The sequence below is a fragment of the Dermacentor silvarum genome, chromosome 2 (genome assembly GCF_013339745.2).
Source record: "Dermacentor silvarum isolate Dsil-2018 chromosome 2, BIME_Dsil_1.4, whole genome shotgun sequence".
NCBI lineage: Eukaryota > Metazoa > Arthropoda > Arachnida > Ixodida > Ixodidae > Dermacentor > Dermacentor silvarum.
Genome location: NC_051155.1, coordinates 153,790,326 through 153,817,210, shown reverse-complemented (window position 1 = coordinate 153,817,210; position 26,885 = coordinate 153,790,326). Strand labels below are relative to the sequence as shown.

Below are 26,885 nucleotides of genomic sequence, written 5' to 3'. Positions count from 1 at the left end.
GGCCGAACGGCCTACTTGAAAAAACCACTCACGCTCCCATTGGCATTGGTGTCAGGAAAGAAACGCGGAGAACGGACGCGCGCGTGCGGGCCACGATGGCAGAAGTTACCGCACGTCTTACGTTCAGGGGGCCGATAACACCGCCGTCACCTTTTCACGGGCACTTGGACACGAAGCTGAAATGATCTCATATAGCTGTGGTGGATAACTGAAGGCAAATTAAAAAGCTCGAGGTGCTTTGCTTTTGTTAGTGAAGGAGACGTAGTGGCGACTGCTCAGGAGAACTACCATTTCCTTTGATAGATGCGTTTACACAAACACTTCATAATTCGTTTATGTCATTTACAAAAAGTTGACGTCATATTACATTGTGGAAAGAGTGCGAATTCACTGACATTTCCTGTGGCAAGTGTTTTCTGTTTATTATTAGTCAGATGGCGAGACCGTCTGCACGAACAAAAAGAAATCTGCATTTTCAATGTTGCGCATACCGTTCCGGTGTTTTCAACGTCATATACTATATTATTCTACATGCGCCCAGCTACATAATGTGCGCCTATGCCATTTTATCAATTCGCATGACCTTCCCTGATGTGGTGGCTTGAACACATGGTTGGAAACCAATAGGTCATGCATTCGATCAAGCCAAACTTGGAGGAAAGGTTTCCTTCTTTTTATGTTCCACGGCATTTTATGATGACAGACCGACCGATCAACCGACCAAAGGAAGGCATTACACAAAGATCAATTTGTGAGAAGCGCTGTGCGATTGCGTTCACAAAACGCGATGTGTCGCTACCGTCTGAACATTGCAAGGGTCCCATACCTTAAGTTGCAAAACACAGGCTTTCGAGAGTGACTTTTGACAAATGCGCCACCTGCTCAGCACATGTAAGTTTCAAGAAGCAGTTGGCCTTCTTTGTCGATATCTTCCGGACACTTTCCGGGAGTTCAAGCGGATGCTGTGCTGACTCTATCCTTCAACTATACACTGCGCGCTGTGAACATATGCTTCAACATTCTCTCCCTGGCCTCCAACACCTCTCTCAAGTGAACATTAAGGTTCTTGAAGGCATACAAGCCGAACACTTGGAATATGTACTGGCCTCTCCAAGAATACATCGATCTTGAGTACCGTCATGGAAAGCAGGCGTCTGTGACCGCCAATTTTTCGCACGCAGTTCTTTCGCGCTGAAATGACATTCTGCCATTTGTGATTCGGGAGTGCAAGGCTTGCTTCCTCTACAATATCAGTGAAGTTCCATCTCTCCAGTTGCACCCAGGAAGAAATGGTCATGGGACATTTCCACCTCTCTACCTAGAATTAAGAGAAAAGCTCAGATACCTGGCAAGGTGGCTACCTGGGCTAGTTGGTGTTCCATACTGACAGTAAACTGTCGGTAGATACCTGAGTTACATCTCGGATATTTCGCACTAGAGCACGTCTACAACTCATACAGTGCTCGCTGCCACATTTACACTGGTGGATCGGTTGAGGCTACATCATCGGCCATAGGTGTCTGGGTCTCGGTAATGAAGACTGCAATCTCAGAAAAGCTCCGGACGTGCGTCTGGTTAACCGCCCTGCCTTTCCGCTCTTCTATTTCTGTCTCTCTCTCTCTCTCTCTCAGAAAAGTTCAGTCATCAGACTTCTACCACAGCTAATGAGATGGTGGTACTATGAGCATCCTTCACTTAACGTTAGCAGCAGCCAGCTCTCAGATGGGCGATTTTCAATAATTCACGGGTGGCACTGCAATGGGCCTGATGTTCCCACGCCTGTAAGGCCATCTACTTAATGAACTGCTCAGGCACAATGGCCCGCAGCTTAAGCCACAGTGGGCTATGCCATGGAGGGCCCCTTGTGGCAGAGCCCGCAACATCCATGCAGCCGGCCTTGCAACCGGAACTGCACAGTGACTCATCCAAGCTGACCCAGATACCATTTTCAGGAAGTGACCCGGCGGCACTTGCGTCAGCCTTTGCGTGGCGCTTGCAGAGTGGCCTGTAGTGTGACGCAGAGTGGCAGTATAGGTCACATAATCGCTTCGGCCCCAACTGCGACGTTCATACATCATGTGTTCTCGATAGGTGGGATCCAGCATGCCGACATCCTATTAGCTTGTATGTCGCTTACATGAGAATTGCCCAGAATGCGACCGTGGGCCACCTGCGGTATTAACGAGGACTTAGACAACTTAATTTGCATTTCCGGATGCTTTACAACTTCAAGGGCTGTCTTGAGGAAAGCTTTAAACATGCGAGACGAACGCGACTTCAGCTGCGGGACATTTTTGGATCGTTGCTATGCCCGGGATGGGAACTGCGCCCCACTAAAGCGCTTATACAGCATTCCTAAAGAATACAACCCTCGAATTAATGGTACTCTGTGTGTATTTGTGCGTATTTTGCACGCGTGTATGTGTAAGGTTGTGTGTGCTTTGTTTTTGTTTACCTCTCTTTCAATGACCGCTCACCATCTCACGTGGAGCAGTATGCTAAATCTGTCCCTGAGACCAAAACCATTAACCTCCATCTCCACAAAATATTAAATCTTTTCTCTCTTCTTGCCGCATGTCTACGTCACAACGAACCAATTAACCCGCCAACATCCTATAATGTTCCGCGACCCACTGATGACCTACTTAACTGTTTGGTAGCACAGTCATGAAAGCCAGTTGAGTAGGAAGCCATAGCGGAATGAAGTTACTGCTTCACTCTTGGTGAAAATATTGTTGCTGCCAACTGCGATGCCTGAGTCTACATTACCTCACCAGATATTACGTTTATTTATTTGTAACACCTCATGCATAACTAGGAGGCAACCTTTCGAAAGCAAGTAAAAGTTTGTGTTTCAATTTACTTTACCAGTACAATGCAACCAAACATTTATTATGCGCCAACGTGATTAACTATACAGCAAACAGAAACCACGGCAACATTTCTGCAACAGGTTCTTGTCTATAGTGGAATGATTGATGCTATTCCGCACGTTATTTACATTGATGTAACTAAAATGGGCGCAAGCTCAATCGACAGTACAACCGCATTCTTGCCTTTTCATCTTTGAGAGCCAAGTTATAGTATTCACGTTAATTTTGACACAGATTCATTCCATTTATTAGTATTCTGTTGAGGAGGCTCGAAGAGGCTGTTGGACTGGCAACATCTTGCTACTTGCCAATGCATGTTAAGTGAAACAAGAAAATTACCGTGAAAAAAAAAGGCGCCTCACTATTGGTGTGTACCCCACGAACCCTGCGTATGTAATATTGGTTGTCTCATGCGGGTAAAGTGTCATGAATGGCAACACACATGGTCAGGGTATGCTAACACGTGGCTTGTAGCATGCGCAATCGCAGAAGCCCATGACCACTAGGATCGCGGTAAATGTCTCTTTTGTGAAGGAATATCGCGAAGGACGGAACACACACCAAAAAAGCCAATCCCCACTCTGGGATTGTCTTCGTCGTCCGTGAGCCTACCCGAGTGCTTGGTGTCTTCTCTCGTTTCTGGTCGCTTTAAAGGAGTTGGCTTTTCACCAAGCAGCGTTCAAGAAAAATAGCATCGTAGCACGGGTGTTTGGTACATTTTGGACATGTGGATGCCAAGGACGCGGTAATTTCATATATACGTTGAAAGTACTTGCGACATGTGCGCCGCATGCAAAGTAACAAAATAGCCTCATGATTTCGCTTGCAGTGTTAGTTTACGTTATTGCTTTTTTGCACCATGTTGCCGTCACTTGTGTTATTGAAAAAGACATTTCTGAACAAGCCTTTTGCAGGATTATTTCGCATGCATTTATCTTTTTTTTTTCTAGCCAGTGACGCGCTTTCTGATGCATTGGCATAATAAACGAACCTGTTCTTCTTGACCTACTGAAGTCACAGAGTAACGAGTTCATTGAGGGAGGGCGATTTGTGGGCACCCCGGCCTCCGACTGGGCGCCATGGTGCCCACGAACTCTTGCCAATTATATCTCGAGCCGCGCCTGGTTTCATGCGAACAGTAAGAGTAATTGTAGTGCTGGGCATAATCATAAGGACTTCCGGATTGCTTTCTTTTGCCTTTTGCTTGATTTTCTAGCGAAGAAAATGTAAGGACAGATATATAAACACTCTGGATACGTTTTCTACTCAGAGGTGTACTATGGAGTGCCTCGGAGGAAGTGATCTTACTTCCCACGTGTGATGCAGACATGTGGAGGCAGATCCAAAAACAGACGATTTCGTGTCGTGTATAGAGCGTTATAACTTGCGCTCGCCAGTGAGCACACAGGCAGTAGGCCTCTACAACAAAGCAGGCAGTGGTCGCAAAAATAAATATTCATATATACATTCCTGCGTAGCTAGCACCTCTTCAGAGAATGCGGGTTGGGGCAGCCGTTACACCTTCCGTCAACTGCGTCTGGGGTCCAACACCATGAAAACTTAGTGAAATGTCCATAATGTGTTGCTACATCTTCTATAGCTGACATTCAATACCTGTTCTTTCTGGGCCTAGTAATTAGGGCTACTCGAGAAAAGATAGTAGGAGCTGCCAAGCTACAAATGGATCGGAGAGACATTTAGAGGCGTTGGCTCATGAAAAATAAGTTTGCTAAGTCACGACTGCCATTTCTGCACGAGAAGCGCCACCAAGGTTTTTTTTTTAATTAAAATTTATTCCGCAGGCAAGCTTCACAGAAGCTGCATATTACACAAGGCAAGGTGCGGAGATAGTGGCCATAAAATGTGTAGTTCATTACAAAACTGTATTTTTCTCAATTTAGTGGTAAGAGGTTGATTACTCGAATAAATAATCAAGGCCAAAGTACCATCTTGTGAATCTCGCGCCGAGAACTCAGAGAGCCGATCGTCAGTCTGATGTCACGAATTTCAAATCACTTCTTCGTACTTTGGCCATTGTAGCTTATAGTAAATGTGCTTGAAGCTTGCCATGTTATGATTTTGGCTGTTGTAGAATACAATGTAGACCATATTTACAAGTGAAAAATAAATCAGGCTGTCGCAGATGCCGTCAAAATTCATACGGTTGTTGTGGGATCGATCTGTCTTTCATGTTTGCGTCTTTTCTGGATAAATAACCGTCTTTTCACGGTACGACTGGCTTTCTTGGTATTGCACAAGGGGCAATTTATTGTTACGTGTGGAAAGAGGCAGACAATAGAGACTATTTACACTGTATTTACAATGCAGCCATACCGCAAAATCGACACTCGCTCGCGCCAAGAGCCCAGACACTTCATCGTCTTCCTGGCGGAGGTTCGTCTCTTCAGCATCTACCGATGATATCTTAATATTACCACAAGCGGCAAAAGCGCCATCCAGGTGCTGTTGAATATCTAAGGCGCGTGGAGAGTTGTAGGGCTTGAGCCTGGCGACGTGGACAATGCCACAATGTCACAGTGTAGGACGTAGTGGGCCGGGCTAGAATTATTTCATAGGTGACATCGGTCACTTGGGGGAGCACGCCTTATGGACGAAAAATGGACATCACGGTGACGGAGGTCGTATAGTGGGGCTTCTGCTTCGCTTGAATCACTTACACTACTAATACCGCTAAAATTATTTTTTTAATTAGTTTCCCTTTGAAGGGAAATGTTTGCAGTGCAGATCAGAAGGTGCCTATATATTTTTGTAGTTGGATAGTGACTTTCGAATAAGCAGCCAGCCTTGGGCAGCACAGTTGCACCAGTTGCATCGATAGTGCACATGCACAAACACTGAACGGGAAGACGGCCGCTGCTTTCTCAAGTAGTAGAGCATGGCACACGTTATGCCGAATACTTGGTTTCAGCTTTCAACGCCTGCAATAAGTAGTCATTTTCGTCCCGTTTTACTTCCTTTTTCTTTACTACTTCTAATATTAAATTTAAAAGAACCATTAACTTCCGCTATGGTTTGCGTGGCTTCATTACCGGTTTGCTTCATACGATTGTATCTTGAAGAAGGTGTCGTCGTCTCAAAATCTTTCAGGTATATACGGCAGCTCGACAGTGTAGGTGGACGCCGCTGTGCATAAGAACGAGATAATGGAAACATGCGCCGCTTCATTAGGCCCTGCCATCCACCGCGTACTCCCTTGCCTTGAACTGAATGCACCGCGAAGCCACTACCGCTTGCACTTGGAGCGGCGCAGGCGGAAGGCATTGCCACACCCACGGCTGCGCACGCAACAACCTGCAGTCACCGTCGCCGTTAGACCTTGACACACGGCCATCGCATCGCACAAGGGTGATTACCCTGACTGTCGTTACGTAACGAGCGACGACCGTTGACTTCTCTGTCAATTTGGCATCGTTGACCTTGCCCTAAATGAAAGAAACGACAGGCGTATGTTGCTGTAACGACAATTATTGTTATTGCTTTCTATCCTGCCTCGCGAATTTCCCCTGGTGTCATTTTATGGGTGGTGCTGGCGAGTAGAGAGTCACATTGAGCGAACACTGAACATTTCGACGGCATTCACACGGTGGTCCCAAATTACGTATACGCTTCAAAAGCGGGCGTATTCGTTCTTCTCCTGACGCGTCGAAGTGGGTACCGCCCAAAAGAAAGCGTGTATTTCCAGCTTGAGAACGGGCGTCGCGCCACAAAGCAGCGTTTAAATAGGAAATAAATGCTCGATGAGACATGCTTCTGCGTGGAACGAGAAATTAAGACCAGTGGTGGGAAGGAAGAAGTTGACAAAAGAGATTCTAGTAATGACGTCCTAATGCTTGCTTAACGTTTCTAGTAGCAGACGGAAACCGACAAGCGTAGTTTACATGTGTTCGCCTGTATAATGAAGGGCGTTGCTGGCGTCACAGGTGTCGTGTGCATAATCCTCATTTCTTGTGGAAAAGTAGGCCTAGGCCATAAACTACCGCAACGTTAATGCGCCTGTCGGGAGAACAAGGCTTCACTTGGTCAAGAGTTCAATGGAATCCAGCCCCGTAAGGAGGACATATTGTATTAATTGAATTAGGACTTGTCTCAGTCACCTTTTTTTTTCTATTTCGTTATTTGTGCAAGGCACACGTACATCTCTGCTTGAGCAGCTCACAGATCATTAGGAACAAAAAGAAAGGGTACGCGATACACCACAACTGAAGCTTCTTTGAAAAGTGACTAACACAAGTGTAGTTAAACTACATACAACGTATTTCATACGGATTAAACGCATCGTCATCGCGTCCACATCAGCCTGCAACAACACCGCGTGGTAATCCTGGAGAGAATGTATCTCACGGCTCACGTAGTAGATAGTTAAAGCGGACACACCTCGGTGCGCATTTCGACCATTATAATAGCACAGCTATCGCGCTGCGTTATATGTGGTCATCGACACTGGGCGCCGCAAAGGCCCGGCATGCGTTCCACGTGGCTGCCCCTTATTATTAAGGACGCAATAACGTGGAATTTCTGCCATTTTATTCGGTATAGTCATATAATTAGTTGCATAACTATGCACTCTGCCACGACCCCAGCGTGGTGGTGATTTCCTCATTGTTCTGTGCGCAACGTGATTGGCTTTACTGGGGAATATGCCACCGTATATAGCATTTTCACTGCTCAACACACACAGGCCCGCCATTGTACGAAAGCAGGATCAACATTGAAAGAAAATACACATTCTTTTGTAAAAATAAACACAGGAAATTCGGAGCCCTACGTTTAAGACTATTTAAAATGTGGACCAGAAATATTTTGTGACAAGCAGTTGTATTCGCACAAGGAACCCATGAGTCAACAAATGGAAAGGATATTGTATTGTTGACAATGCATGCCATAACAAACACGCCATTAATAAGCTCTCGCGTCTCTATACAGGACGGAATTCGCAGGGACCGAGTAGTTCAGTATAAATGGAAATTCCTTTATGGATTGGCTGCGTGTGTGCTTAAGTCATTCCAGCTTTTTAATAGGAGATCGTATGCAGGTTGGTGTGGAAGACATTGGATATGCATACGTATAACACAGGCAAGTGCTGAACGTGCACCTTTCTGTACAGATCACCTGTCTTGCATGCAATAGTATTTTACAGCACACTGCGACGTGGTTTCACATTGTGGCATTTCACAAAGGGCGATTTCACAAAGAAATATTTTCGTTCGCAAGTGCTCTTTTCTATTCGCCGGCTGCTTTTGCGAATGATATGTCCAGCATCAGGATGACGTAAAAAGCGAATAGCTTTTTTGAGCGCTGGCCAAGAACGTGAAGACTGAATAAATTAAAGTGTCATGTCCAAATTCACAACCACAGTCCTTCTGACACACTAAGGTGTCAGTAGTCGCGAAACATAGGCTCTCACCCTTTTTGTTCCAAGCTACCGTCAGTGGGAAAAGGTTGCTCGACGAAGTGCTCGTCTCCGGGCGATGTCTGTGGGAGTATCCAGCTTTCGAAGTGGTTCATTTAAGACCGTAAGGTGGAGTGAAAGACGTCGAAGCCGCGTGGAGTAGAGGGCACTGTGCGTCAACTTTGCGGACGAAGACGCGGATTGGCACACAGATTCACTGCCGCGAGCTTTCGCTCAAACTCGACACAGTAAACACGTGCACGTTAGATGACGCGGCTCCCCTGACAGTGCTTTCTGTGGTAAGCCCGAAGTGACACTCTCATTCTACTCCGGCAGGTCTCCTGCAGCGCGTCCTTCAGAGACTCCCACCCGCCTCAACCAGCACGCTCGGCAAAAAAAACGTGCGCTTCCTAGAAGCACGCGTATCCTTCGCTCTCAGGTCGCGTGCCATTCTCGCCCCCGCGTCGTGCCGCGTCAGCGCGTGGCGTCACGGCGTAGCAGGCGAAGCAGGACGAGACGGATGCCAACTCTCCGTGACATGCTGTGCACCCATATGTGCGGAATTGCTTGTGGTCAACGCAGCAGCCGGACTGTTGAGAGCGGATTAGAGATAAGGAAGGTTAGGACCGGTCAAGGTTTTCTGGCAGCCGAAACAGATATCTATCCTTTTGTGGAGACAGTGTCCTGGCGTATCAGACCACTGACGTGATGAGGTAGCGGTACAGAGTAGATGGAGAAGTTTTGTTATTCGTTTTAACAGCGAAGCTGTTTATTAAGCCAGCCGTAGATTTGTGGTTCGTGGTGCGTATCAAGGAACTATGAAGAAATAATAGAAAATAAATTTTTATGCTGAGGCGGGATTGGAGCCCGCATTACCCGGACCGAATGTGAGCGTCGTAACCACTAAGCTATACAGCCACGCCTGCAGAGCATGCATTTATGCGAACCATATGATTGCGTTCGAGCGTCGTCGTCTTCGTGCACAGCTGGCGCGTTCGTACGCTCGTGCTCGACGAGCTGAAGAAGTTTTGCGCGCTATGAGAGCGAGAGAGAGAGAGAGACGCATTCACGGAGCGGGTCTCCTGGAATGCGGTGTCGGTGTTGCAAGCTGCGCCATGCAACGCACAGTGCTACCGTAAGTCCAAGACGCGCGAAAAGAAATTATCATCATCATGAGTAATAAGATGAAAAGTTCGCGCGCACTTTCGGAAAATGCTGGGCTACGATCACCCTGCTTCGCTGTTTCAAGCGTTGCGTGGCCGAGTGCAAGGCTAAGCGTTTTTTTTTTTTTTTTTTTTGCTGCTGAACTGTAAATCCGCTAGGTAGAGATAAGTAATTAAAGGGAAACTGAGACATCCACCCAAATGTAGCAATTGCTACAATGCAGACCCAACCGGTTTCCTCGAAAGAAAGCCTCGCAGTTGAAGAAAAAAAAAAAAAGCGGATTTCCGCTGAACTATTACGTCATACACTTGCCTTGGCTTCGAGTTGTCGACAAATTGGACTTCACCCTGCCATCTGCTAGCCGCCTGGTTAGCTCAGATGGTAGAGCGGCTGCCCCGGAAAGGCGGTGGTTCCGGGTTTGAGTCCCGGACCAGGACAAATTTTTCTTCAACTGCGAGGCTTTCTTTCGAGGAACCCGGTTGGGTTTCTATTGTAGCAATTGCTACATTTGAGTGGATGTCTCAGTTTCCCTTTAACAAGCTATATTGTAACCTAAGGTTCGGAAAATCCCTAAATATAATGTATAAAAATGCGTGATGTCTATAGACCCTCTTCGCGGTGTAGATTACTCTAGAAAAATGACATGGCGCTTGCGGCGGCGTGCCCAACGTTGCCTCAAGCGAAAGCGCACAAATGCCAAATCAGTACCGCTTCTACACTGCTACTGTGCGATCAGCTGTCGGAAATACACCTATGTCATCACTAACGCACGGTGCTTATTTATGATGCAAAGTGAGGAAAGGTATACGGGTAGGCGTGTGCAATAGTTGGCAGGAAAAAAAGCGGCTGACATGGTAAGGAATGGATTCAATCTTTATGGCCAAGTTCACCGTATCTACACAAGGAGATACGGTGAAGGAGCGGCCTGTGTTGCCGCTCCTTCGACATGCACCGATTTCCTCGAGGATAAAAAAAAGTTGTCGCAGTTTCACCTGAAAGGCGAAGCATCAATTGCGATAGCAAATTTGTAGAGAGCTATACGGAGTAATGATATTAGCTTTATCAGCTGTATAAACTTGGACATGCAGCAGCACCGGCAACGCGCTGAACTGTTGTCGACGCCGTCGGCGTTTTGCCCGCGTTCGCTCAAAATGCCTGCGGCGTTGGTGACTGTTGCCGGAGCCACTGTACCGGAGCCTCTGATATAAATTGGCACTTGGTGCCGCAGCTAAACGTCGCCTCCCTTCCCCCCCCCCCCCCCCCCCCCCGCGGCCTTTCGTGCGTGAGAAGAAGGCGCGTTTGCTCTACATATATGGTGATTGTAAAGGAGGAAAGAGACGCCTACTTCTGCAGCCCTTAAGGAAGCACGGCGCAGAACGCGCGTTTGTTCTCCGCCATGCGTTCACTCCCCGTGAAAGAGCGCGTCCCTCGCGCCCTTTCACTCGCACATACAGCGTTCGGCGGCGCGCGGCGACGATTTCATCTCCATTGACGTCATACGGAACCTCACGGCGACGGCGACGGCGACGGCAACGGCGACGGCGACGCCGACGGCAGAAATCTGCTTTTGAGTGTCCATATAATTGCTATCGCAATAAAAAATGACTCATAAGCCAGCGTTGTACTGATAGTCTCCAAAGAAAGGACTTCAACCTCGGAATGTCGGCTGGAGTGAGTAGCTCTCGTTGCACAGGGATAAAAGGAGTATATATCGCTGATTCCTGGCATAGTAAGTTTCTCGCACGTTATCTACAGACATCCACCCCAACTCACACTCAAACTTATGCCCACTCTGTTTCCCACGTATCAAATATAAGTGAATGGTCGCACTCTTGAATCAATGCCCCGAAGCATGGGTGACGGACTACATCAAGAGCACACGGATGTTCCAAGCTGAAAGTGTCGTCCCGGTTCACAGTGTAAGTGAGTGACTAGTGATAATCCGTCTTTGCTGCAAGATATTACAAAGTGCAGAACATCTACGTTCCAAGCATTGTGCACGTCTAGAAAATCTACCGCAACTGAGCCCACCCGTGAGCGATTAGGCAGAAAATAAACAATCAGGTCGTGACTGCACCGAAAAACGTTACTGAGTAAGAAACATGACAAGCTGCTGCTTCAAAGTGATTGGAAAACAAATAACGAAAAGCAAAAGACACTGATCCTGATTTAATTCAGAAGCGGAAGGTTTGGATAGCTAGGAATACATCTATAGCCCCGCTTCAAGTATACAAGCACCGTATACGCTGCTCGCGCTGTTTGGACAAGGCGTAATGAGCTCTAAAAGCGCTTACGCTTACATGTTCTCCGAAGTCGTGGCCAAAGCTTCGTGTCGTCCACCCAGTCACTGTCTCCGACAAAGGCCGAAACAGAGGTTTGCTGAGTGGCAACGGATGCAGTCTATAGGTAAGCAATGGACGCGTCACCGTGCGATCAAACATGGCGGAGCCCACGGGATTACAGTGGAAAGGAGGTATACCCCTTTCCAATATCCGCTATGGTGAATCCTTCCGTAACTATATAGGCGACCTTCCTGTTCGGGCCCACGGCCTCTTTCCCTCAATTTCCCCTTTTCGTTGCGCAACATTGCGCAACTGGTAGTTGCAATATACGACCCTCAGATGGGAATACATAACACATTCGTTTAAAGGCGGCCAGAAAAAAGAAGAAAGATTGCAGGGTCTGCGTACGCGGCCGCAGCAAGCATCCGATCATATCGACGCCATGAATGCATTCTCCGACAGTTTTCCTTCCTCCAGAGTCTATAGCAGGAAGAGACCCTCACAGTAGTCCCGGGGCGCTACCCAACCGAAAGTGCCGAAACGGCTCCCTCCCCTACGTACGTGGCCCGGCTATGGCGGGCCCAGCTTCGCGCGTTCGCCCGCCGCTAGCTAGCTGCGCGCAAAAAAAAAAAAAAAAAAAAAAATCTCCGCGTCCGGAAATGGTTGACTTCCGACTTCCGCGAGCGACATTGGATTCGAGCCAGTCGCTTTATAACGGCGAGGAACGTTTCCTGTTTACGCTCAACCCCCTTTTTCTCCCCCCCCCCCCTCTCTTCGCACTTTTCTTTTCGAGGGAAAGCACTCCTTTCGTCTCTGCGTTAGTTTTCTCCGGAAACGCCTTTTGTTCTCAGCCGCCCATTGTGGCGGGAGAAGGGAAAGCGAACGCTCTTCGGAAACACCTTCTGCCGCCTTCGTTTCTGGCTAAGGTTTGCGATGCAGCCTTGTCCGTATTGTTATTGAATGCTGCCGCCATATTTTGACGCTTCAATGACGCCCCATTACGTGGAGCTCCGCCGCGCGCTCTTGTGGAACGCATCGATGCAGATGGAAGAGAGACAAGTAGCCTCTAACGCAGAACCCGAGGGGTTGCAACGTTTTCGCAATCTTAGAGATACAATCGGGCAAATGACACGGAGATGAAAGAAAAGCTGTCACTTAGGGCTGAAAGAAGTGACACGCTGACTATACTGAAAGAAAAAAGAAAGACACGACAAGGTTGTCGGATAGGCCTTGTGGATTGTGGAAGGAAGAGAGGTGGCGAGATCACCAGAAACGTGGAAATTTGTTCCCTCCGGCTAGATTGTTTACAGTGGTATGTTTTTTCTAGAATCGCTCTTAAATTCAAATGTCACTGTGCAGTATTAAATATTGATTTTAACATCGGTGGATTAGCTCTACCATATATGCGTCATCTCATTAGGCTTCCCGATGAAGTTTGGACTTGTCCACCTTGTGCAAGTAGTACAGGCTTTCCCGGCCGTATGCACAACGCGATACTTGAGATCAAGGAAACAAGAAAAAGCAATGAACGAAACCACCGACCTATGCGCTCCCACAACACCGCCTGCCAATCAGGTACCTATACCTGTAGAGACAAGACTGTCGACATAATCCGGCTGACGACAACAGAGTTCGAGAACGACATTCCATCGAGCAAAGACTGCATTTCGATATAACAGTACTCTGCGCCAAGTTTTAATCTCCAACGACTGCGCGCTCGCCGCGGAAAGCAAGTTGAACGACCTTCTCTGCAGCCCCGGAAATAACGTCGCGTATAGAACTTTCACTACAAAGCATCCAGCCGCGGCCCACTTATGACTTCATTCCGTGCGCATTGCTGACCCCTCTGAGAATTCCCAACCAAAGGAAACGTGGCGGCTTCTTTTGCAGAAAGCAACGTTCGGCAGCCACGTTCACTAGGGACCTCGAGGAGGAAGAAGGAAGGACGCTGGCAGCGTAGCTCCGCACGGCCCGCTTCCTGGGAAAAGAAAACAGCACAGCTGCCTGGAAATTATCACCGACCGCTTTCCTATTACGTCCGTTCGGCGCTTTTACTTTCTTCCTACGTATCCTTCTGTATACGTCCCTCGCTGCACGCATTACTTCATCGACGCTTCCTTCCTGTGCGTACTTTTTTTTTTCTTGTCACTTTCTGATTTCTGTCTATATATTACCCCGGGCGATGCGTTTCGTTATTGTTTACCATATGCTTTCATTGAATGATTACGTAACACTCGTTGAGAGGTGGTTCCTTGAAAGATAACGACCGAGGCAGTACAATCTAAGGAAAATCTTCGGCATCGTCTTTTTTTGTGAATGAGTGCGTGCGTTCGGAAATCACCGCGTGTTGTATTGGGCTTTTTACGTCGCGCCTCCGTTGTTCTAAGCAAAGGACTGGTTGTGACGCAGAGGTGCAGTGTGGGAAAGTTGAGCACCAGGTGAGAGGTGAAGGCGAACTAAAGGAACGGATAGATGGACTTCCGGCTAATTTTACAACGGAAGCAGTGTATGGGAATGCTCATTGAGCGGATAGTTTCGTAAGTGGGCGGAAACATATCAGTGAGAGAGAAACGTGCGCTCGCAACTACGGGACCTCGCGCCGCACAGTGATAATTACGTGGGCTCGAACGCCATGTCCAGGAACTCATCAGTGCGCGATAAACTTCCAAATGCTAGCTGATTTCGTCGGCGTTCGTCAACTGATCGGTAAGAAAGTCTTGTGACGCCAATGATGGCGAGAGCGGAACGCTAAGACGACGCGTGGCGCGTAATCTGTGCGGCTTATGTGTGTGCTACATGTAGATGTGTCATTGTGTTTCTTACAACGTTGTAGTGGGGCATTCACACCAATCTGACAAATGCACTGCTTGTCAACATGAAGGTGGGTTCCGTGATTACCACATTAAGTGACGATATATGCAGCACGATGTTGCATGTAAAGCGGAAACTCAATAAAGCGAAAAAGAGGCAACTAGTTAATGATTCATGACGAAGGATGCACTGTCGAGATCGCCGCGCGTCTCTCGACATCATTATACCACTGGAGCAGGAAAGCGCGACGCAGCTTCGTAATTTAACTTGCGAAAGCTGTGACATGTATAGGTTAAGTGATGTCGGTCCCTACTTTTGCCTTCTTGATATGTTCTCCCCTGACATTTAGTTGTTCGACTTTGTTTCCGATGTTTGGGATAGGCGGCTCTTCGGTGGCGTATTTTTCCAGGATATCATCTATTATAAGACACTTTCACGAATTGACCGCCTCAAGGAGGAGGAGATTTGTTTACCAAGATACCGAAGCGAAACGAGTGAGCAATATAGCATCCGGAGCCTCTGCTGTAGCGGCCCCTCTGAACACGAGATATAGTGCAAAAGTCATCGAACATTTTCGTCATCAGCCAATTAAAAAAATAAGCTTTGACATGTAGTTAGTTAAAGCTTGACGGTGGGCTGGACAGTTAGTTAAAAATGGAAATGATGCATTGATATTACGAAACTGGACTTAGGGAAGAGCGTGCACAAAGCAGCGAAACCGACATAGGTAGTGTCATCTGTCCTGGCCTCCCCAGCCTGATTTTGTAATATCAGCGAACAACGCTAAATCTTCAGCAGAAGAGTTCCTAAATATTATGCCGGCACACTGATCGCAACTTCAAAGAAAAATGACGCTAGTAGGGTTCAACGTAGCTTGGTTTCTAGAACGTTCATGCGTGTATACATTACTCGCTGAAAACGTCCGTTCCTTTTTTCCTACGAAGAAACTGACGGCAGCGCCTTCGCATGCTCATGACGTTTCACTTTGCAACTTGCGCTTGCCCTGCGCTTCTTTCGAGCAGGTTCACGTGTGTCAGCAGAAAGCTGGAGCGGCGAGTACTTTTCGGGTGCATTCGCTGGACACGCATACCCGCGGGCTTCGCTCCGGTTGTTGCTATTTTTCGCTCGCGCTCACCGGTGCACGGAAGCGACTCCAAGTTTTCGTATACGTATACGTACGTGTAGCTTCGAACGTTTGCTTTACGTAACGGTTACAGAAATGGGAATGGGCTCGCTTAGCGGAAGCTGCTTTGTTCCAACTGGCGACCCGCTTTGAGCGATCCGGCTCGGTCTGAGACGGGACACTGGCAATATCGATGGGGGCCGCGGCTAAAGATAGACCATTGTGAAACGCATGCGTCCGCCAATTTGGTTGCGTCTCGTCTTTTCGAAGATGCTCACGTAAGAGTCTTTGTAAGAGGTCAAGCGTGTGCAGCAAGCACGACCGCGTGACACAGAAGAGCGCCGAGAGGCGCTCGTGTTTGTAACGTGGACGTGTGATCTCGAACGAAAAAAAGGGGCACAAAGTACGACTGAAGCGTTTAGCTCTAATATTCAAATATGCTTTTGCAATATCGCAGCAGCCCTTTTTAACACTGACATGAGGCTTGGGAAGTCATAAAACACACAAACAAACAAAACAACAAGCGAAATACGAGTCGCGACGCCGCACTGCAGTTCCCGAAACGTCGCTGTGACGCAATGGATTTTTAAAGCGTTGACTAATTTATAGTTAATTGTTTATCGGTAAAAGAAGGAATGAGCTGCACTGAATACCCAGTGGCTCAGTCTAACAACTTTCGAGGACTTTTCGCTCAACCATACGACCTACGACTACCAAAAAAAAAAAAACTTCAGAATTCGTGACGTAACCAAGTCACATCGGAGCCCAGGCTTCCCCGCGTTTTCCAATAAGGGAAACTTTGGCGTTTATTTTTTGCAGTAATTATCAGCCTTTCCCCGCCAAACACACAAAGATAGACGTTTGAAAAAAAATTTACCCATTTAAACTAATTTAGTATCGTTCATTATTATTGTCCCTGACATATAGAAAGACTCAGAAAAGCAGCTGTGATAAGAGTCTATAAGAACAATTAGACCGACACGGATATTTTAATTGCTATAAAAAATTTGTTCGAGGTCTCGCTTTCCACGACCATGGAGAACTCCCTCACCAGCCCGCAGTGGTGGAGAACAGAGATCAACTGAACACATACAACGAAATTACGCAGCACTTTTATCTCGGCAGGAGAGACTTTCCCCTTGCTCACAAGAAGTTAAATAGAGCGCAGGCATTGACCCTCAGATTATTGCAAACAGGCTCGTATCCCAGCCCGGCTTTATTTCACAAGCTTTATCCCGACACTTATGCCAGTAGTTCGTGTAGGCACTGCAATGACTTCGCTAGACTAGACCATATGCTCTGGCGTTGCCCCTCGTTGCGAGGCACGGAACAAATAAATGAGGACAAGTGGCTCTCCACTATCAAGAGCCCCGATGCCGGGGCGCAACTATGGGCTATCCAGAGGGCCCACGATGCGGCGGTCGGGCATGGCCTGACTGTCCCAACGTGGGAGCGGCCCGCAGTGCGCTGAGTCGCGTACCTCAGGACTTCCATCAAAGTTTTGCATCCATCCATCCATCCATCCATCCATCCATCCATCCATCTATCCATCCATTCGGACAACACATGCAGCGATTGCGGCCTATGCATGCTTAAGTCGTCACATCCAATGCCTGTTCATTCGATTTCCGTTACCGAGAAATGCGGTTAAGAGCATGTCTTATAAAGCCCCTTGACAAGGTCTCTGAAAACCGTGCGGATCGGGAACTGCGCACGTGATTTGTTCCGGTTAACGCACAGATAAGCCCTTCCATTTCCGCGTTTAACGTCCTCAGGTCACGCGTGTAGGCCTCCATCAGATATCCACTAAAGACGAGCGGCTGTGGACCTACGGGCCGTCACTATATTTAACTCACAGGTGGCGCTATAATGCTTAGGCTGGCTGCCTTTGTTTCAGAAGGGCTTCCTACCTGACAGACATGTGTGTGCGCATTGCGCGCTTCTCGGAAAAAGAAAGAAAGAAAGAAAGAAAGAGAGAAAGAAAGAAAGAAAGAAAGACTATTCAGCACGAGTGTGCACTCCCCCGCACGTGCATGTGTGCTCAGGGGACCGCTTGCGGCGCCGGGGTCTATATCTGTCCAGCTGCAGCTCCCTCTCTCTTTTTCTTTGCTGACTCTCAAGTGCATTCTTTAATTGCACTTCTTTGTTTTAATTTGTACTTTGAGCAGGAACTGCGAAGCTGGGAAAGGGTACAGGAATGATGGCGCGGCAGTGTGGCCTGTCTTTTACGGCGTCGAATATAACGACGACGTGTCGCCTGCGGGAGCCGATGTCTCGTTTTCGTCGCTGAGTGCACGTCCCCTCTCTTTGTCATTCTCTCTTTCTCTTAACTCTGTGGATGCTTCGCCTTCCACGGCAAGTGGGTCACGCGTCCTAAGGGGCTTCAGAGGCCGCAGTGGCTGTCGAAAGAAGGGTCCCCCGCAGCGTTTTCTTAGTTGACGAGACGCGGATCCTCCAAACGAGAAACCGGCACTCCTATAAAGCGTAGCTGTCCCAAGCGAACACCTCCCTCGCACTTTTGCCCATCAACGTGATTATCTTTTGTACTGACAGGAAGCTGCTTCCCTAAGTGTGGCTCAGAGGAAGGATTTTGTTTTCTTTAACTTTTTTTATGACAGATAGTTTGACAGTAAGTCAACCGAGAACCAATAGCACTGCAACTCTAGCGACATCTTTGAATAGACCAGTGTTATAGGCCAGTGTGACGTTACGTATCCTTACCTTGTTCGTCGGTAGAATAATTTATTAGGTATTTAATGCTTACCGCTGACACCATCATAGATTGGTGAGAGAGAGAGAGGGGTAAAGTATAATAGGTGTGCTGGCGTGTGGGTCAAGGAGTGGTGTAATTTCCTTCCGTGGTCACTGTAACAGTATAGCTGAAGCGCACAACCGATTAATAGCACCGTAGAAAAGGCAGCAATCCATGCCTCCTCTGACCAAGCGAACTGCCGCTTAACTTCGGTGGTATAACAAGAACTGGCTTATTCAGCACGACATGGCAGAATCCATACTACAATGGTAATACAGCCTCGAATGCTGAAGCTGTTATATAATTGAGACTCGGGCCAGACTACCGCAATCTCTGTTGAGTTTCTCCTCAATAGATGGTGGGGGTAACGGTGGTGTAGCGGCAGGCGGGGTTAGCCTGGTATTCTCTGCAGGCAATAGTTATGCCTGAGCATCTCATACATTTTTAGCAAGGGTGTGTCACTAGGCTTTGTCCAACCCCGTGTCTCGATGAAATACAAGCAGCAGTCGTAGACGTCTCTTCCTGATTACAGCGGGCGCTTCAGGAAAGGTATCTTCACAGATCGCGGGTGTAAGACGTTTCTTTTGCAGAATGTGAAGCAACGCCTTTCTTTTCTCGTAAAACTGTGGGCGTAACTAAAAAGAGTGTTGCGCATTACCGGTCTCAGCACAAAGCGCCCAACCAGATCGTCCAGTCTTAAACAATCAAGTAAGCAGAGTTTGTTCTAATGCGATACAGCAAGGTTGCATCCTCCAGAGATCTTGGACCACACATACTTGATGTAGTCCAAGGGCTTACTCACGAAGACGCTACTTTCAATTCCAACGTGTGATGGGATCTTGTGAAATTTTTCTTTGGATCCCGTGCCCCTAAGGTACCAGCGCCAAAAATTACCCAGAAAACCTATCCCGAGGAAGGCCATGATATAATTGTTGCAGCGCTTACACTGAGTAGGCGAGAATAATGACAACTCGACCAGAATATACCCTTAGTTTTCGCATAGCGGTTGTGATTGCAGCACTTTCTGCAGTTGTTGACGAAACTAAGCGGTCAAGTCGACCAGACCATGACACGTCGAGGGAAGGTATACAGGATGCCGCTCTGCAGCTCCGTGTGTGTACGCACGCCGACGGCGAAGACTTGCAAGTGGCTTCGATACGCTGTGTTCGAGTGGTCCACCAGAAGACGTTTTGCGTCGGCCGGTGGAATGGTGCGTTCCACTGGTGGTTGGGATACTCTCACACTGCCGGTGACATCTTCAAAAGACCATGGTAGGTCCGAACGACTGCGTTTAGAATATTCGAAACTTAACAGTCAAAAGGTGTTCAGCGCGGCTTGAAACTGGGAGTTCATTTTCCTGGCAGTCGCTGGAGAAGCACTCTGTCTACGGAGGACTGACCGAGCCTTAACAGTTGATTCACCAAGGCTTAGAATACCAAGGGGGAGTGGAAGAGACTCGGCTTCGTTCATGAGAAGCCGCCTGCGGAACACCCATCACCAAACGGTGTCCCTTTCTATTAGTGCCTCTAAGCCCTCAAGTTGACTTATTAGTGGTGGCATCAACGGCAGCTTGTAGATAATGCGGCTTTTTATCAGTGCAGCGTTCAGTTTCTGCATGGACATGGGATGGTTACCCCAACGTACACCTGCCATGCGACGAAGTGAGTTGAGCCTTTGAACTGACGGAGCCACAACACCCTCTAGTGCACTTCGCCGGAATAGCTTGTTGTCAATGGCTATCCTCCTAGGAACCAAACACTAGCCGCACGGCGAATGACATGTCCTATTATATCAAGCACGTTGACCTCCGTCTTAGTCCTGGAAAAAGTATGAAGGCTGATTTTACCGTTGATAAAAAGAGGCCAAGCACCGATAAGTACCGCTCGATGATGGAGATTGCGCCCTGGGGTATCTGTGCCACACGTTTGTGCTGGTACCCCGAGATCGAAATCTTGATCTCGTTTCTGCTTGATAAAAAAATAAAAAACTTGAATCTCTTTACACCGCACCTTATTAAAAGAGAAAAGGCAGCGCGGCATTGCATTGTTCAGCATATACCATGCATTGTCAAGTAATATATATATATATATATATATATATATATATATATATATCCTACTGTTCTCTTTGTCATTTCTGTGATAAAAATTATCTATATATTCTATTATTATATATTGTACGTATATGTATCTGACTGCGATTACATCAGCGGTAGTAAGTCGCCATAATTTGGCAGGCAGGGAAAATACTGATATGAAAAGCGTTAGGCAGAAAACACAATATATCCAATTCGATACGATGCATGCTTCGAAAGAAGCGTTCATGCTGTCAGACTGGGAAGTATTAAGTGTTAGGATTGATGGGGAGCATCTCAGCAACCTGTGGTTTGCAGGTACCAACGTCTAGGAGTGAACTTGATTATTATTAAACTGGTTGTAGCTGATGTTCTGGTTCAGATTGACAGGAAGAAATTTATTTCGAAAGGTCACGTATTGCGCGAAGCAGATAATAGGTAGCCTTTCAGACGAATAAAACGGGAGCCGAAGGTCGGGAAGTGCAATTGAGGATGCTTGAGGATTAAGCGCCATGATAAGGTTACGAAATTTGTGAACATACGATGGTGTCAGCTGACGCAAGACATGGGTTAATGATACATCAGGCGAATCATGATGATGACCTTGGCGAGCACAAAACATCAGTTTCGAAAGTTGAAGACATAATTTCCTTGTAGGTGACTCATTTGTTTTCTTTCATGACAATCATGCATGCCGATCATGATGATCATGCATGTCGCAAGACGTGCGTGATCAGAACGCTATTCGTGGGCGTTTATAACAATCCGGAGAGCTGCATCACTCCAAGGTGGTAAACGCCGAGCCAGGTTGTGTATACTAACACCGCGTATCCTCATATCGCTGTGCTCTCTCACGATCCTCTGTTCCGCTAGGTCGTGCTGGGATCACGATTCGCTTCAGAAATAGTCTTGATGACTTTGGTGAAGAAGGACGCGTAGAGAGCGCACAAGCGTTGCCCTAATCAGTCGGCATCAAGACGCGCACACAGGTTGAATACACGGGACTACACTTCTTTTTTCTGTGCAGAAAGAGAGAGCGAGAGATAGTGTGAAAGATAGAGAGAGAAAGAAAAGAAAACGATGCGGCTTTCCTCGTCGCTGGGACTTTCTCGGGCGTCCATTGCAAACCGTGAGGTCGATTAGCAGTGCTCACCAACATCACGTTACTAAATATACCTCCCGCGGCGAATCGAATGACACCAGAAAAAGAGAACCGCCGGAGATTGACGAAGGCTTCATTCTGCCATATGCAGCGAGAAACCATTTCTTCACTCAACATTTTCCTATTGTGCCTTATTATAAACGTATCTCAATGAAGGCGCCGCAATTCCCCAAATGCTAACATAGCAAGGAAATGTACTAATACAGGAGCTTACGAAGTATGGAATGGGAGACGACCACACCGTCGTACTGCTTCTGCCTCAGAAGTCTGTTCACTGAACGGACACCGGTATCTTTAATAGCCGATATTTGCCCTTTTGAAGGTTTATATGTCTACAGTTTCCTTTTCTTGCGATAAAAAATACGTATATTGAACTGCATTTTCCCTTTACCAGGTTTCATAAATACCGTGGAGCCGAACAGGTGGCGTTAACTCTGCAGTCATTCGATGCTCCTACACTATCGTAGACATTGAGACAGGGTGCGCACGATGGCTTAGTGCCCAAGTTAACAACCAATGAAGATCCGTCACAATGATTTCATTTGCTACATTAATAGAAGTATGTCAGTAGAGTTGTACAGACACGTCATAGTTGGAATTCCCAACAGAACAAGTACTCTTTCAACAGCTAAAGCAAAGAAAACTCAGAGCTGGTTCTGATCTTAGCAGTTTTGTTTCTATCCTCTCTGAGTGGGCAACTCTAAGCCTTTGCCATTGGCGGAATTGTATGCGTGTAGTTAATCGACGCTTCATTATATCTCAGAAACGGCTTCTACTAAAGCTTATCTTGTCTTTTGGTAATAGTTCTAGATGTTACAGTTCTGAATCCTTCTGTAGTAGCTGCAAAAAATCATTAAGGTCTTGGTTACCAAGACGTCCCACTGCGTATAATGCAAATAATGGTTCCAATAAACTTGTTTAAGACTATGTGTCTGAGCTATAGGAACTACACAGTTGCCTCTGCATATTGTTGCATCTCCACACGGTTCAAAATTAATTTACTTGAGGCCAGATTAAAGTCTGATGCGCCGGGGAACTACAATCTTTTTCCTTCGACAGTTGGTTGAAAAGCAAGTTCTCTGTTCATGCACGATAGAGAGCTGCTTGTGCCTTACGTCATTTGAGTTACCTTACGTCATTATGTCTCACGACAAGTCCTTTGACTTGCAAGAAAGAAAGAAAGAAAGAAAGAAAGAAAGAAAGAAAGAAAGAAAGAAAGAAAGAAAGAAAGAAAGAAAGAAAGAAGAATTGGAACTAGCTTTCACGAAAGGCAGTTTCTTCAGTTAATGGCGGTGAAACGAAGCTATTGCATTTTATAAAAGCCATAGTAAAGCGACGAAGCGAGGAGCCATGGTCTTCACTTGAACGGGAACCAGTTCAGTCATTAGTTGGACAAATGTGCGATGCCACAAAGCATACTTCATCATTAGGAAAAGTATTCATTGGCTTAGCACCCAGAAAATATCTTGAAGGTCTGCATGCTCTTGCAGAGAGTGTTCCCAAATTCACATTCCTTGAATTCTTCGCAAATTGACGCTGTATCACTCGGCTTATGTTAATGACATCACTGAATAATTCTATCTTAGCTTTAATTATGTTACTAACCAGAAAAAAAAAAGCATTCGTGTTGTCGAGACGCTTCGTTTAATAGAAATCTAAGATTGTTAGAGCCAGCTTCGCGTGCCTTACATTTTTCAGATTAACGGAATCTGACGGCATTTGCTTAAGGACACCGGAACGGCATGCGATGCAGCACCGCTCAAAAATGTAACACGAAAATTTCTTGGCTGGTAGACATTAATCTGCAGTATACACTTTTTCACTTCAATGGACCAATGGATTAATACATTGGTCCATTGAAGTGAAAAGTGTATACTACCTTTGCACTGGAAGTGTTTACAGCTGCAATTCTTACCTTGGCACTCTTGAAGTGTTTGATCAGACCTTGTGACTAATCTACAGCACTAATAAACATTATGAGTAGACAATCCCACATGAACACGGCTTGCGAACTGCGCGCTTCAACCAAACTGCAGTGGAATATTTACACGTGTCCTTGATCTCGAAAGCGCCTATATTTTTTTTTAATTTGTGCGGCCTCATCAACAACGTGTTGCTATAACGTAATCATAAGCGTGCGTCACTATAGACGGCAGAGCAGTATACTGCACACTGTTCCAGTGCTTCAACCAAGTATGACTGTGACCATGCAACCAGTGACATGTTCAGTGCTGGTCACTTTTTTGAATTTCAACTGTAAAATTCTTCCCATAAAAATATTTGCTTGAAACTATCATTCATAAGTAAATAATATAGCTCATGCTTCGAGAATTTTAGTGTTGCTTTCTTCTACAATGTAGCCAATCAGCCAGGTATCTGCGGTTATAAAGGAACTGAAACATGGAACTGCTGCTTGATAAGAAAAAGAGGAGACGAAATGCATACGCCTGAAATTAGATATGTTTTCAATCAATGCTTCGGTACATTACGGCACAAACTTCATTGCGCTGGCAGTCACCTTGTGGCTTGAAAGCGGCCTCGCAATATGTGCCCCATCTCTTATTGCGCAACGTTAAGCGGGAGCAAGACCTAGCCCAGGTATATGATACTTTACAGTGTTTGTCAGGAAGTGTTTATATTTCGTAATTTTGCACTGCAAATCCAATGACTAGGTCGGATATATTTTGCTTTGTAGGTTCCATAGACTAGTCCTAAATAGAGATAATGTTCGGGTGAGCAATAGTTTGATTGATCGGGCTTCTTCTAAGTACAGCGAAACGTCCAGGTCACAACTTATAGATGTCGTTGGTATATATGAAGCTTCCAGTGGTGGTCACTTAGCATAAATTTTAATGTTACGGCTCTTATAACTGTTGTCATAGCGTCACAGTGCTGGTGCGCCTGGCTCATCACAGAGCGGCTGTATATGGCACTTACATGTTACGCCACTTACAGAAATTCAAGCTTTAATATGAGATTCCTATGCTTCGTATGGTATCAAGTGGAGCGACGCACACGTTATTTAAAAATCGCAAGCTGCACGAGCGTACGAGTGCAAACCGAAGCTTTTGCACTGCGATATTTCACCACCACATGGTACGCGATGACCGACCCGTCAGTCTTGGCTCATTCTTGCTTACTTTCTGCCCCGGAATCTTAATTCGCTGTATTGTTGTTTACAAGCGTATCCATATTGTATAGAAAGACGCACCACAATAATGCTTTCTTTTCGCTAGTCAGCACGGGTGCACTAATGGACATCAGGGCAAAACGTATCAAGAGTGACCACATTATAGGTCTATACTATAACTGTGTGCTGAAGCTCGGCTTAGCTCAATGCTGCTCCCCGAAGCATGCAGAGAGGACAGGCAACGTTGTAGTGAATGTAGCGGTTCAAAAGTTTTCATTTGCTTGCTATCGTCCTTGCTCCTCGAATACATTCATTCTGTGTCTGGCTTTAGCTTTTTCCCCCTCTTCTTCAGCTTGTTTTCCATTTCATTCTCGGCGTTCTCTCCTTGAAGTTCTACAGATAGGGCAGTGGTGCAATAACTTATGCAATTGCCATGACAGTCGACAGTTGACAATACAGCCCCACAATTCTATGTGCGCACTGACGATTTGGAACGAAACGTACCTTTGACTCTCGCAGAGTCTAAGCGCACCTGCTGAAGCGAACCAAACGAAACTGTCCAATGCAGCTCCTATACATTGCGCAACAAGAACGAAATATCGCACAAGGGAATGTTGGCTGCGCTTACCTGTGATTTCTCCTGGTCAGAAGTAGACCTTCGATGTGGTTGTTCCTCCCGCAGTAAGTGTCAGACGATCACAGCTTTCAAAAATCCAGAAGACGTCGTCGACACTGTTGTCTGCAGCACGGAAGAGCAGGAGATCCCAGGCACCTTCAGCCGACAGCACATGCCCTTCGCAACCGAACTCGTATTTTGTTCCAAAGTGTACTTTGACAGCGCGACAACTGTACGCACACGACTCCACTATACGCTTTACGCTTGCTTCACTATACGCTACGTCGTGAACGACTCAGGGGCGATTTAGTTTCGCGACAGAAAAACGAAGCGACTCGAGGAATGGTTTTTTTTTTCCCAGCAAAGTAGTCAAGAAGATTAATTGCTGAACAGTCGGCACTACCAGGTACGCTGGCTGGCAAGCAGCGAGCGCCGTGTGCTCTTGACCGCAGGCGGGCGGACGAACCGGCGGCGAAAGGAGCGTGCGTACACGTGAAGCTGCGTCCCGATGCGCGCGACGAGGAGCGTTCGTCCAGCGGGGCAACAGGCAAGCAGCGGCAGACGGTAACTTCCGCCGAGCCGAAAGATCTGAGCGCGCTAGGGGGACGCGGGCGGCGATCTTCCGATCCGGGCCCGACTGGAAAGGTTGTGCACTGCGTGTCCCGGAAAAAAGGGGGCCGAAAAATCACTCTCCTCGTTGACCCAGATCAGATCCCGCCGCCGATGGCACGCCTCTCTTCACCCTCGTCGACCGGAGGGGGAGCAAACCCTTTCCCTTTCGCTGCGGCGTACCGGCCCGCACCGAGCGCACCCCTCTTCCTGACGTCATCCTTACGGCGGCGCGGCGATATGGCACCTCCTGGGTGGTCACGTGCGTCCACTTTACAGTGCCGGATGGCGCGATTGTGCAGTCGAAGTCGAATGACCCATCGATGACCCGAGCGAGTTCATAGCGTGTGCGGTAACGTTTAGGCGGGGCAAGTGCAGAAAGATGCGACGGGTGAGGGATACGTGGTGGGAGCTCTTCGCGTGGAAGTCGCTTGACGCACGATCGTGCCTGTTTAGACTTTCAAAAGCCGCGCCACATTGGCTCTTTTTGGAGTCCGCAGAGGGTGGTATAAGTGCGAACGTGCGACGCTAGTTCGACATGATAAGACAAACACAACCTTTGCGCATCGGTGTCGCAATAGAGAGGCGAGAAGGAAAACGACGGAAGAGTAGATCAACCAGAAGGCCGCTGTTACATTTACGTTTAGTTAAAGTAGGTTTCGTGGAGACTGGTGGCACGCTTTCCTTTCCCTCGAGAGTTCCTGAAGCGATATTCGTTACACAGCCTCGTAGTAGACCGCAGAAGAGAACTTGCGGACTAAGATGGTGTTGGGATTGTAAAGTATGCAATATATATATATATATATATATATATATATATATATATATATATATATATGAACGCGAAGGAAGGGAACCGAAGGGCTCGATTTAGTAATC

General features: G+C 47.0%; 1 pseudogene; it reads right to left on the bottom strand.

Moving 5' to 3' along the window:
• The window catches only part of LOC119441927 (clavesin-2-like), a 48,978-nt pseudogene extending 40,375 nt beyond the window's left edge, over window positions 1–8,603 (bottom strand).
• Between the last annotated feature and the right edge of the window lie 18,282 nt (window positions 8,604–26,885).